The following is a 14,660-nucleotide window of genomic DNA, read 5'->3' as shown; positions in this document are numbered from 1 at the left end:
ATGAAATTTAATATGAAAACATTTTCTCAAGAGTCCAGTATCTTTGTCATATCATTTTGAGTAGGTAGGTCCTAAAATACAAACTAACTGAATTTCTAAATCTTTAAGATGTATACAAAGAGCCCATTGCATGAAGCGTTTATTACTGGGTAACTACCAGTTATCATTTATTACTGGTAACCTTTTCTAACTCTTTTTTGCTTTTATGATTTGTATTTGTAATAGTAAGAATGAAATATATTTGCACAGATTAGAATATTTTATGAAGTATAAATCCATAGAGTTAGTTTGCAAAATACTCAGAAAATCTTTCCTACTCTTTCAGCTAGGGATAGATGGTTTCAGCCACTTGTGAACTGGAGAAGGGGGACTACATGTACATTCACATTTTTGTGTTAATTTCTCATCAGACAGAATTTTTTTTTAAATCTTTCCCAGAGTGCAAAAGTTTGAAAGGTGTTGTTTGTTTGTTTGATGTGTTGCTTCATGTATTTCCTCTTACAATATCCACTTTGGTACACATTCTTGATTTGCAAAATTCTATATAGTGGATATTGGCATGCACATCTGATTTATGTATAGGCTTGGGATTTGCAAATTGGCTGCATTTGTATAAAAATCTGGGTTGAACGTATTTCTCTTCAGTCCTTATTTTAGGGATACTCAAACTGTGGGTGGTAATCTCAGGGGCGGGGGGGGGCACAAGCAAATTTGAAATTCTACAGGCTTGCATGCTTAGGGCAGGGTTGCTATCAGAAGTCGTTTTTACTCTGCCTCCCCCTGTGTATATGTGCAGGGGGTGGGGGCAAAGCATGGTCTTACAAGAATTCAACCCAGGGCCTGAGCTGGTGGGATTGCAGTCTGGGCACCTATGGAAATTAAAATGTAATTACTGAGAATGGATGGCATGTTGATTTCTTGCACAGCCCTATCCCCTTTGAAGTCATTGGTTTGGTTAATGGGATGTGGGTGGGGGGAGTCACATGAGTTCATTTGTCATTTGGGGTGGTTACAGCACCACAAAGTTTGAACCCCTGTTTTGTTCCTATCAAGTGTTTTTCTTGAACATATTTTAAAATTGCTCTTTCTTGACAATTATAAGCTTAAAATCTGCGTCTAATTATGCCCTCTTTGCTGAAAGAACACTGTTTAATCCACAGATAATTATGTGACTAGAAGCAGAGGGGCATTTCCTTTTCAGATATATCTCTTTTCTCTGAAGTCCTACGAGTTGACAACATTGCTTTATGCCAGACTGTTGCAAGATCCACATATAGAATTTGGGTTCTATGGCAATGACTTAATGCATAACCACTAAACTGCCTGTAACATTTTGCTGATATTCATTATACTTTTATCTTCTACTTCTTCAAAGATAGTTAACATGTAAGATTTGCATTCCTTCCACTACTATTTATCTGCAGAACAGACAGAATGGAAGATTTCACCTTTTTAATATTAATTTCTTCTACTGTTTGCACCATGAGTATCATCTGGGCAGAAAGGTAGGATAAAGATCACTATCATTCATCACCACCATCACCATCATCATCATCATCACCATCCTAATCTTTGACTTGCTCTCCTGTTTCTTTGGGATCCACTTTTATTTATCAAATTTGTTACTGCCCATCTCGTTGAAATGACTTTTGGCTTCTTCTCACCACAGTTTTAAAAATGTCTTCCATTCCTCCTTCACCATATTTCCAAACTTTTGGTTAGCCTTGGTTAAATTATGAAGTTCAACTTTGGGTACCATGTGCATCTAAAACACAGAGATGGGTGACACCCAATTGTTGGATGTGAGGCTTTCTGTGAAGAAAGTTTGCAACCACTTCAAGCCTATTAGCTACTGCTGCCTGACATGGGCCCATGTCCTCTTCACCTCATCTTGTTCTTCAAGGTATGTGTTACATGCTTATATCTAGCAGAGTTCCACCCTTTGGTGTCTTAGGAAAGCTCTTCTGATCTTATGAGTTGAGGAAGGAGTGGGAAAATACTGCTGCTGTTATATCTGAGAGTTTATTTTCAGGGTCAGCTGGCAGGCAGAGCTCCAAATTGTGATCCCACCAATTCCTTATCCCAATGGAGATGGCTGTCTAGATTCTTCAGTTGTGTGGTCTGGAGCATATGGACCTCCTGCACATTGCTACGACCAGGACACAAGTACTTATTTGTGTGCTTTAATAAAATGCTGAAGCACAACATGACCTATAACGTAATCCAAGTACATATCATCATGATATATTTTTAAATACATCTAGCAAATAAGGAGAATGGAGCAGCCCAGCCATCTTCTTATTGCCAATGTTGTGTGAAAATAATAAATAACTTGGAAAAAGACAGAGCCCCCCCCTTTTTTTTTTGCCAGATCTCAGCATTATCTCAGGCTAAGAAAAAGGATGATAAATTTGTAAGGATGCTCACCAGAGAGCCTACTTGATTGCAATCTGGCCTTGCTCTTAAAGAAAACACAATCCTGTTCTCATCAGGCAACAGGCCTGTTGGAAGCAAAAGAGATTTAAAATAATAGCACTCATTACATTTGAAAAGGTTGCAAGGACTGGAGGAAAGGAAAGAAAAAAGAAGAGGTGGGAAACAAAGCCCAAGAAATGAATGCTGTAAGAAACACAATGAAGAGACAATTCATCAGGGTCAGAACAAGAATCAGAATGTCTGTGTTTCAAAGCAATTTCTGTTGGTCATATTTGATGTCACATGGAATATTACAGACCAGGATGAAAACCTGTAGCATCACAGAAGTGGAGGGCTAATGTGCCTTGGAAAGTCCCCAGATTTATGCCAAAAGGCAAAACCAGAGTCTCAGGGTCAGAAGCATCTGGGGAGAAAGATGGCCCATCCAGAGTGTTTATGAAACACTCACCCAGACATGTGCATCTCATAAAAAGAATTCTGTAGTCACCACTGAAGAGTAGATGCTTGCCAGCTCTTATGGTTTTGAAGATAACCACAGTTCATTCCTTTTCTTTGGCCACACCAAAGTGTGGGAACTGCTGACAAGTCCTGTTGTAGCTGTAAATAATGGTCATAGCTCTTGGCTAGAGTTCCTCAGAAACATAAGAAAACAAAACTGCAGTACATTATCACAACTTCAGTATTTGTTCAGCAAACAAATGATGTAAAAGTAAATGGAGAATATTGTGGCATCTTCCCTAACCCCAAAGAATGTGTGTTTGTAGGAACTGGATTTGTCTCTTGTTAGGATTCAGAGATTACATTTTTAATTACACTGATTCCAGCAGCTTTCAAATTGTGTTTTTGCTTATTGTATATCAATAGGCAGGACATAACTGCAGGACATAACTGGAGTCCAAGGAGAAGGATTAAAATGTAATTACTAAGGGAAAAAGTTTATTTGCAGCATTAAGATGACTTTTAATAATATTTTAGATATAATGTTAAGAGAGCAGAGATAAATGAAGTATCAAATGAAAGCACTGAAAATAGAAATTTGTAGCAAACGCTATGTTTGCTGGGTTATCCCCAAAAGAAACAAAACAAAATACTGAGCTAAAAGCATAGTGCAGTCTCTGAACTATTGGCCAGGAGAGTCATGTGCTGATTTGATTGAAATAGGCCTTTCATAGGCATTAGCTCAGCTACAGAGATGCTAATATTTACAAGCATGTTAATTACTCAGGAATTTTTTTAAAGCCATCCAAACACAGGGCAAGGCTAGAATGGTATACTCTTCAATGAGGTAATTCATTAAAGAAAGGACTATGTGGTAATGCTGAAATTACTGGGCACCTTAAATCAGGGGAAATTTTCAGAGGCTAGTAGCCTCATTCATTCATTCATTCATTCATTCATTCGTTCGTTCGTTCGTTCGTTCGTTTATTTAAGCAAGCCAAAATTACACGGACAATATTATGATCAAGTATCATCCCTGAAGAGGGTTAAGCCAATATCTGAAGGCTGTTTCACTCCTTTTTGGGGGGTGTTGTTGTTGTTGTTGGTATCTGAACACATTTATTTCTTTTCCTTTCTTGCCAGAAATGGATAAAGAATTATTCCATCATTCTTTGCTGTTTTACCACTGAATTCTGGCACTGTGATAGAGGCGGAGGGAAGGGGGATGTTTATCTGAAATTGTATGTGATAAATCCTGCTGTGTGGCCTGCATCTGCCATGGACCCTTGCTTTATTGACTCTCTCTCCTGCCGTGACATGATATCTATGGTATTAATACTGTTGATGGATGGATAGTTGAATGCTTCCTTGGACTATTTATGTACAGTATTATCAAAATATATCCTAACTGTATCTGTGAGTAGCATGAATGAAGATATCTGTATATCTGGGAACATGAGAAAGTGAAGATGATTGGACCCAGGGAAGATATTTAAGAACACCCAAAAACGGCATCTGTGAATTTTTACAGGGAAAAAATGTATCAATTGTATCATTTTTAAATTTTATTTCAGCATATATATGAGACTTTAGAAATCTTCATTAGAACATGCCATTTGAAATGTAAACATTTTCCAGATCCATTTTAATTTCTAGATCCATCTTCTGGACCACATTTTTCTAGATTTATTTTCTGGGCCACTTTCTCCTTATTTTCTGGGCCACTTTGGGAATACTAACTTTTTGTTGGGTACTGTGGGATAACTTATAATGAGGAAAATATGGAGGAATAGAGTGTTATAGCTTTGAAGTACTACAGTTTGGTGATTTTGTACTGTGGAGCATCTATATCTGCTTTGATTATTCATTCCAGAAACTGGTACCAAGGTTAACAGCTAGATAACATCTATGTGGAAGTTCTGGAAAAGGAAATATGGACGGAAATTTCAATTTTTTTGAAATATTTTAAACATTTTAATACTTAACATGCAGGCCAGAGGCCATTTGAAAATGGTTCGGAAGCTTCAGCTTGTTCAAAACAGAGCAAAGTGATTCTGTTAAGTGGGACTGCAAAGTATAACGATATTGTCCTCTGGCTTTATCATCTGCTTTGGCTTGTAGTTTCTTTCTGGACCTAATTTCAGAGTATTTGTTTTGACCTTTGAAGCCTAACTGGTTGTTAGTTTGACATTCAGATGTTTGGTATAGTTGAATTCGAAGGCCCTTTCCTGGGCTCTCCAAGTGAACTAAGGCAGGTGGTTAATAGAGAGAATCCTCCGTTTTATGGAGACATCTACATAGATTTCCTTGGCAACAACATCAAAAGTGATTTGCTACTGCCTTCTTCCAGTACCGTATGCTTTTCTGACTTCCTAGTCTAGTCTTCAGCCTGAGAGTTTCTAGTTGTTTCCCATCCAAATACTAATCGGAGCCACCTGGGCTTACCTTTTAAAAATCAGCCAAGTTTAGTTAGATGCTGCCACCTACCTGGGCAATCCTTCTCCCGCCCCTCATTCAGTGTCTGATTCCTATAATATGAACTTTTCAGCATCAAATGAAGACTTTTTTAAAAAAAAAAAGTTATATATACTTATTTATATTTTATGATAGTTTTATATTTTATGGTAGTTAAAAGTTTTAAGACTGCTTTTGATTTTAACTTAAATTTTATTCTATACCTGGCTTCATTTTGTTTTGCCAGATATTTTATTTTATTTATGCTCTAATTTTTAAACCCTTGGTTAGTGACCCCCATCCCAAGCTAATTTGAAGATAAGACTTTGCAGGGAGCCCTGAAATGTTCAGTCCTTCAGCATATCTCTTTTCATGGATTCATAGAGATGGAAAGGTCTTATTTAGCCCATTGAATCCAACCCTTTGCTGAGTGTAGGTATCCAGTTTCATCCCGTTCTTCTGAAAAAGAAAAAAAAAAGAATTTCAACTGCTTCTGTTTTTTTCCTATTCATCAGGGGGCAGGAGGAAATCCCATGTTCATACTACTGTTGAGTAGGTTGGGACCATTTAGGCTGTCATGTCCAACCTCCAGTTCAGTACCAAATAGCAGACAGAAGTCTTTCACGGCTTACTTGAACACACCCAGTAAAAGAGGTTCACTGGCAAATTCCTCAAACAGTAGGAAGCTAATCCTAATATTCACCCTGAATCTGCCTTTTTGTAATTTAAATCCACTGTTCCATTTCCTGCATTTGGGAACAATGGCAAACTGGTTATAGGCACATCCTGAAAGAGCGCTTTCCTGATCAGTCTTTTTCTTTTTTTTTACATATAATTTTATTCAAAGTTTTAAGAAATAAGAGTAAAAATTAATTCAAACTAAAATAAAGTAAGTAAAAAGGAAAAAAGAAAAAGGAACCAATAAAGGAGAAAGCTAGAGTACAAAAAGAAAAAAAGAAAAAAGGTAAAAGAAAAATAGAAAAGAAAAAAGATACAAAGAAGTGGCTTCCAATCTTCTTTACAGCAGTTATAAGTAGAATTGTAGATTTATCTCTTTCTCTAAAGTTACACCATGACTCTCTTATTTTTATAATCTAATCTATCTAATCATCAAAACCATAAATTGTAAGTTTATTGTTTTCTGTTTTATGCAAGAAGTCTATAGGAAGTTTCCAGTCAGCAGTAAATGTAAATACTGTCTTTTCTCTAATCAGACAGGTCAATTTGGCCGTTTCAGCAAGTTCTATAATCTTCACCAACCATTCTTCCATTGTAGGCATTGCCAAATCTTTCCATCTTTGTGCATACAATAATCTCGCTGCGGCTATCATATATAAAAACAAAGTCCCTTGACTGTTTTCCAACTGTTTATCCATCAGTCCCAAGAAAAGTTCTGGTTTCAGTTGTATATTAATCTTTAAAATCCTCTGAATTAGTGTATGCATTTGAACCCAAAATCTTCTAGCTCTTTTGTACGTCCACAAGCATGATAAAATGTCCCTTCTTCTTGTTCACATTTCCAACATAGATTTGAAGTACCTTTACACATTCTATATAATTGTTCTGGTCTCATATACCAACAGAACATCATTTTATAAAAGTTCTCTTTAAGATTATAACATAGTGTAAATTTCAATCTTCAACCACATATTTTCCCATTGTCCCATCTGTATATTATAACCAAAAGTTTTAGCCCACTTTATCATACATTCTTTCACTTGTTCTTCTGTTTTAATTTTCAATAAAAGTTTATATATTTTGGCAATCACATGTTCATCATTTGTACACAATTCCATTTCAGGGTCAGTCTTAGAATATTCAATACTATAAATTCTTTTGTCTACTTATCGTATTTTTCCGACAATAAGATGCCCCCATGTACAAGACGCCCCCCACTTTTCTAGCCCAAAATTTAAAAATCAGTATTTTAAAGATAGTGCAGAACACATTTTTATTTAGTAATTAGTTAACATTGACCTGATACACTCGGTGGGAGGAGGTCCAAACCGTCTCTCTGCAGCTCTATTTCCAGGCTCTTTTGCTTAACTGATTACATTCAAGCACGAGTGAAACTGCCGATAGCTTGTCTCTGCAAACAGCCTTCCTCCAATTGGTTTGTTCCGCATCAGCTGATATCAGTTACATCAGGCTTGTGATTGGAGGAAGTCTGTTTGGGAGACAAGCTATTTCACTCGTGATTGGAGGCTAGCAATAGGAAGAAGCCTCTCTGCAGAAACAAAGTTTGGCAGTTTTGCAACTGTGATTCTTGGCTGACTTCCTTGAATAAGACGCCCTTCAGTTTTTAGGGTAAGGATTTTAGAAAAAAGTATCGTCTTATAGTCGGAAAAATATGGTATGTAACCATTGTAACTGTAAATAGAAAAACCACTGGCAGTTATGTCCCTCTGCCATCAGTTGTTCTCTTGATTTTATTTTGTATTCCCCTTGACAACATTCTAATATCTCACGATATGTTAACCATTTTTACTTGCCTATTATTTATCATCTATAAAATACTTCTTATGCTGAGAGCCACAAAGGTGTTTTCGGGTACAACCTGGATTTGTATCTATTCCATATTCTATAGTTATTTTTAAAATCTACATTAACCTTAACTTTATTGTACCACAAATATCCATGCCACCCAAATCTCAGGTCATGTCCTTCTATCATACCCTTATATCATTTTGCCTTATTTAAATGGTGCATCAGTTGTCAAAACTGGTGTTGTCTGAAACGTCATTCTAGGCAAAACATTTATTTTTATCACAGAAAGTCTCCCCAACAATGACAACTGTAATTTCTCCCATCTTAATATCTCAACCTTTCTCTCAGTTGTCTCTGCTCAAAGGTAAACATATCCAGTTCTCGTAACACGCCCCCCCCCCCCGGCAAGACTGAGATTCCAATTTGCTGATCAATCTCACTGATGGTTTGAATCCTTCTTAAAGGTGGTGGCTAGAATGAAACACAACCTTTTTATTTAATCTAGAGCAAGAGAATAAAATCTATAGCATGTTGGGGGGGGGGATCCATCATGGTGAGAGAGGGTTGCAATTGCCACTTGGCACAGTACTCCAGCACCTAGATTTGTCACCTGTCTAAGCTCCAATGTATCAGAAGAGAAGGAGCGGAGTGGTGTTTGAGGTGGAGGCCATCCCGTCTAGGATTTCACTTCCCTTTTAACTGGAACAAGAAAAGACAACAACTTCACAACACCACCTGCTGTGCTGCCCGTTTTGACCTGACCCCTTTCCACTTCTCTTGTTATTATAAACAGTGAGTCCTTTAAGTAAGCACTGTTTAAAGGACTGGGGTCCCTAAGTGTTCCTTCCTGGAACCCAGATGCAGGGGGAGGCTGGGGAGCTTTTTGATCTCAGTTTTATGAGCGTCTGATGAATTGCCTCTGGCACCTGGCAACTGAAATTTCACTATCTGGAAATGTCCCCTTCTGTCAAACAATGTGGCAAATCTCAGAGTATGAATTACACTAAGCTACAGTTATTTTCTTTTTTTCTTTTTTGGGATTCTAAGGGTATGGTACTTTCCAACATTGCTCACATCTACACACACAAAGGCTATGTGCTATGACTATATTCCAGTGGAAATCAGCATGATTATACAAGTAGTTATTGCGGTCTTTCCTTGTTTAACTTAGTGGGTTTGGCAGTATAAGTTGACCGTCTAGCTTTTAGACCAAGAAGCAGCAGGTTGGAAAGTATGGGAGGTGGAATTCCCACACAGATGGGGGTTGTTTGGGGTTTGAAATCCAACACATTGGAAGGCATGCACTTGGGAAGACTGCCTTAACTGCTTCTGACTAGATCATGGGGCAAAGCATCCCTAGCCAAGGAGAAAATAGACATGTTACTAGAACTCAGCCCTGCCTCTGAAAGAGACAGCTCGTATCTGTTTGAGTCTTGATCTAGAATCCTTTCCATCATGTCAATTGTTTGCAAAGGTTGTTGCATGTGAGAAGCTGGATACTGAGCTCTGGCTTTAATATTACTGAATTTGAGCAAATTTACCCTTTGTTTCAATCCTGAAGGAAGTGTACAACTCTTTTTAGTATTGCTATGAGCTTTAATGGACTAAGTTAATAGATTACTTTTAAGAGTCCCTTTTAAGGCAATCCTACCCTTGGCTTAAACTTAGATGGCAGTGATACAGTCAGTCACTCTGAAAAAAATCTGTACTGACAGAGCTGAAAAACTTACCCAGGAGTTGCTACAGGATAGTGACACCTGAAGCTTGTTTATACTGAATCAGGCTTACACAAAAGAAGGGAAGGCACACCTCTGAAGATACCAAAATAAATCATCATCAGACCCAAGGGCCAACAAACAACTCCAAATTTAAATATTGGTTGTGCTAACTCTTCCATGAGTTCTTGTATTGTCACTATTGAGACACCTCTGTCTAATTCCCAAAACACACAAACCAGGTAATCCAGGCCATCTCACTGTCTCAAGCATTGGAACTATTACAATTGGAATTTCAGGTTTTGTGGACTCTGTAATCAGACCTTAGGCCACCAACACTTCCACACCACTGACATCCTAAGAAGACTAAACTCTCCCCAACAACACAATTTTAGTCACTGTGGATGTTGAGGCACTACACACTCACATCCCCCATAAATAAGGACTTCAAGCCATCAACAACATTGATGCCAACACAGCACACCTTTCCACCAGACTGTGTGACTTTGTACTCGCCAATGACTACTTTGTTTTCAGCAGTAACATGTATCTGCAAAGCAGCGGTGCAGCCATGGGCATACACTTGGCTCCTCAATATGCCAACATCTTCATGGCTGACATACAGCAACACTTTCTCAGCTCTTACTCCTGAAGCCCTTCTTTGGTTGAGATTCATTGGTGGCATTTTTATCATCTGGACCCATGGAAATTAATCATCAAATTCCATCATAACTTTAACAACTTCCACCCATTATCAACCTCAACCTTGATCTATCTATAGAGCAAATCCGCTTCCTTGATGTCACAGTAAAACTACACAGTGGACACATAAACATCATGTTATATAGGAAACTTCAGAGGCCATGCATCCCCACATGCTTCTAGCTTTCACCCAGAGCACACTACTAAATCCATCATCTATAGCCAGGCTCTGTACTACAACCACATTTGTTCTGACCCACTTGACAGAGACACTAAACTGATGGAACTAAACCAGGCATTCAGGGGACTGAACTACCCACCCATATCGACAAAGCCAGATTGATTCCCAGGGAGGACCTACTGTATTAAAAGACCAGAAAATCAGAACAATAGAACACCTCTGGTTCACAGCAAAAAGCAGTCAGATGCATTATTAATAAACTATAGCCAATATTGGACAATGACATTGCTCTTTCTCAGGCACTGGGTGGCAAGCTCATGCTTGCATACAGACAACTACCTAACCAGAAGCAGATTCTCACAAGCAACAAAAAAACAAAAACAGGACAATGATGCTAATATGGATCTGCAACAAATCCAGATGTCTACTTTGCCCCTACATCTACATCATTAGCCCCATTACAGGCCCCAACAAGCACACACACATGATTAGAGGTGCCTTCACATGTTCTTCTAAGGTGATACACACACACATACACACACACACACACCATCATCTGCCAGGAATGTCCCCTCTGAATTCTACATAGGACAAATGGGACAAACTTTGCACAAAAAATGAATGGACACAAGTTTAACATCAGGACTCAGGAGGATGTTAAACAAAGACAGAGTAATATTGGAGCATTTCAACTTCACAGGACACTCTATAGCAGTCCTGAAAGGGACCATCTTGGGAAAACAAGACTTTAACAGCACTATTGAATGAGATATTGCTGAACTTATATATGCAAAAGGTGCCAGGTCTCAACAAACACAGTGAACTATTAACACATTACAGTTGTTAACTGATAAGATACTTGTAATCTGATCTGTAATATGCATCTGCACCTGTCTTCCTCTTCTTTCCCCCTGTGCCTCAACCCAATTTAAATCCTACATCAGTTCTAGCCACACCATGCATTTCATGAAGTGTGCTGCAACTCACAAAGCTTATACCTTTTAATAAAATGTGTTAGTCAGAAAAGATGCTACCGGACTCCTCCTGATTTTTTGCTACTATAGACAAACACAGCTCTCCTCTTTCAGTGCTATGCCTTGTAATGCCTTCACCACCAGTTTATCTTTGAACACAGTCCATATTTTAGTTCATTATTGTCGCACTGTTTAATGGTAAGACAATTTTTAAATATACAGGAAAGCTTAAATCAACTTATACAACCCTAGCACTTTGTATAGGACAAGACTATATCATGTTCCAGGTAAGTTTATGTGAGACACTGGAAATGAAGCTGTCTGCCAAGTGGTCAGAAATTGAGGATCCAAGAACAAGCTAACATCTTGAAAACATGTGATCTAGGGAACAGCCTTAGATTGCTACCTTTCCACAGTTTGGTGTCTTCCAGATATATTTTCTTACATGTTGGTGAGGCTGATGGGAAATGGAATTGAGCAACATTTGCACAGACAGAAGAGAGTTCTGGATACTTCTGCTAGCCTGAGAAGTTGGCTAGCCTCTCTGTCACACTGGCATTGCAGGCAACAGATTGATTTTTGGGATGTTTAATACCTTAAATGCAATTAGTTTGTCCAGCTATCAAGATATTTATGCAACTATCTGTACCCAGTCATGAGAAATCATCTTCATTGAAGCCTTGGCTCTTGTTTGAAATTAATTGAAATTAAGGGCATCATAATTAGGTGCCCTTAAGAACAATGTGTATCTTCCTCTACTGGTGGGGTCCCATCAGGGGCTGTAGGTTCCACACCCAGAGCTTTTTGGAGGCTTAGTTGGGACGGATTGGGAAAAGAGAGCACTAATACAGTATATTCATTCTGGAAAGGTGCCTCTAAGTTATAATAATAATGGCTTTTAAAGAAATCCAATAAAAGGTGAACTCAGAAGGTTCAAAAGATTTTTTTTCCTGGCTCTTGACTTCACTGTGCCCAGCTTGATGGCAGTTGTTGATAATAAGATGCAGAAAGTGCACGGTGCTATGAGATGAGGAGGCCACCTCTGGATCTTCGATTTGGCAAAACACAAGGGGGTCTGTCTTTGCTCTCTTTTCCTGCCGTGCATTTGTTCCTTTTTGCCTAGACTGCCAAGAAAGGCATTCACCACTGGCAATTTGGTAATATGCTATGTGAATTGTAAATATTGCTGGCGGTTTTTGATGTGTTTTGCAAATTAAAATCGTGAATTAAAAATAAAAAAAATTAAACATGGATTATTATTTCACTACAGCCCAGTGGATGAAAGACTCATTTCAACTCATAAATGTCCTCTTTTTGCTAGCACTAGGAGCACAACGGATACATCTGGGTGCTGAGTTCAAGCAAAGTGCAGTGTTGTTATTATTTTTATTCTCGATCTTTTCCCCCCACCCCTGCTTTGGAGTGTCAGTATTCTCTATCATGTAACTATGATATATGATAAAGTGGGGGGTGGGGGGGATTGCAGCCAAACTCCACTGTGTTCAAAGCAAGGTGCTAGTGAAAGGAAGGGATGGAAAGTAAGCACTAATGGATTAATGGCCCATGATAAATGTTTTAGCTAGTGAGTGATTAGATAATTCTTGCTTCCAAAAGTAGGATTTAAATATTCCTGTCTGGCATGCTACCAAAATAAATAAATCACTTAACTATCTAGTTTATATGAACATGCATACTCATACACACACATATACTTGAGTAGGGTAAAAATACCGTATTTTCTTTTATATAGTAGGTGCTAGAAATGCTGACAGCCACTGCATCACAACAAGTTACTGTTTGGAACTGTTCTGACATGCAGAGAGAGACAGAGACATACACATACATCTACCAGAGCAGTTACATATACATCTGTGTGTATGTATGTGTGTGCGTGTGTATGAATTGGTTATGCAAATTCTGCTCATCCAAACTGACAGTTCAGTTGATGTTGCCTGCCTTTTCCTGCCTGTTACAAGAAGAAACCAGGAAGTAATTAAAAATCTTTTCACCCTCCTGCTCATTCCAGGACTGCAAAAAGCCAGAAGTGAGTCTGACTGTATACATCAGCATTCTCCAGTCCTTAGGAAGATTGCAAGACCTTTTGTTGCTTGGCTCAGAACACCCCATCGCCATATACATCAAGGTACCTTCTTCTGAAGGATAGCAAAGATATTCTGGTTTCCACAAATGCAGGGCTGGGTCAAGGCCGTGATGCCCCTGGGGTAGCAGCTGTAGAGCAGCTCCAAATGTCTACCTGGAATTTGAAGCTATACATCCCTGAAGGCTACACCAACTATCCCAGTTGGATTTAAGATTCAAAATGTGGAAAGGATATCTCTTGATTTGCATTGGCCCCATCCAAATTGCTTTATCTACGTAGTGTCTTCTCAGAAGTTAGTCACATTGAGATAAATATGATTTATTCTGAGAAAGAAAGAAAGAAAGAAAGAAAGAAAGAAAGAAAGAAAGAAAGAAAGAAAGAGGGAGGGAGGGAGGAGAGAGAGAGAGAGAGAGAAAAGAGAAAGAAAGAAAAAGAAAGAGAAAGAGAAAGAAAGAAAGAAAAAGAAAGAAAGAAAGAAAGAAAACTCCACTCCATGGGTGTCATACAGCATGGGTTCTCCCTCTCAGAAATAAAGGCATAACAAAAATGAGCTACTTGAAAGGCTGCTCTGCCAGCAGTTAAACTATCAGAATGATTTCTTAAAGGTTTACAAACTCCATAAAAAAAATCACATTTTTAACGAAATAAAATTATACAAAGCACATTCCTGTCATTCTCGCTGGCTGTGGTCTGCAGCTGTATATGCTACCCCCTAAAGTTAGATTAACATTCTGAATTTCTTAATAGTTTCTGTGGGTAGGAGACATAATAAAGCTCAGATTCAAAAAGAATCAGGAAGTTCTTTTGATAGATTTATTTCCATTGTGATTTCATTGGCTTCTCACTGGAAGATGATAGAAGGTTCATTCTCACAATGATTAGGCACAATAGCAACAGTATGTCAGTTTTTTTCAGACCTAGACCTTTGTTCTTTTTTAATTTGAAATTTTGAAATATGAATTAATTAATAGGTCTCAAGAGACAGTGGATTGGAGACTGTACACCTTCTATGACTAATGGTTTACCTTGAGCACGACCCCCATGTTGGTTAGAGTCAGCATTTATTTATGTATTTATTTCATTGGATTTGGAGGCTGCCTGACTCCCAGATGACTCTAGGTGGCTTACTTCTCAAGAATAAGAAACAATAATATAGAGAAAAGAACCATACA

At 38.3% G+C, this 14,660-nt stretch overlaps 1 long non-coding RNA gene across 1 annotated transcript in view; it reads left to right on the top strand.

Annotated features, from left to right (window-relative positions):
• The window catches only part of LOC148217001 (uncharacterized), a 35,944-nt gene extending 22,087 nt beyond the window's left edge, over positions 1 to 13,857 (top strand). The window contains exon 3 of the long non-coding RNA XR_015797814.1: positions 13,414 to 13,857. This is a non-coding gene — a long non-coding RNA (uncharacterized LOC148217001). The remainder of the gene's footprint in view (positions 1 to 13,413) is intronic.
• Positions 13,858 to 14,660: the final 803 nt, after the last annotated feature.

This window comes from Python bivittatus, unplaced genomic scaffold (genome assembly GCF_059951505.1).
Source record: "Python bivittatus isolate LINGU-HERP-01145 unplaced genomic scaffold, Pbiv_v1 ctg000020_np1212, whole genome shotgun sequence".
In the NCBI taxonomy this organism is placed as follows: domain Eukaryota; kingdom Metazoa; phylum Chordata; class Lepidosauria; order Squamata; family Pythonidae; genus Python; species Python bivittatus.
This window is presented reverse-complemented; position numbering and strand designations above follow the sequence as displayed.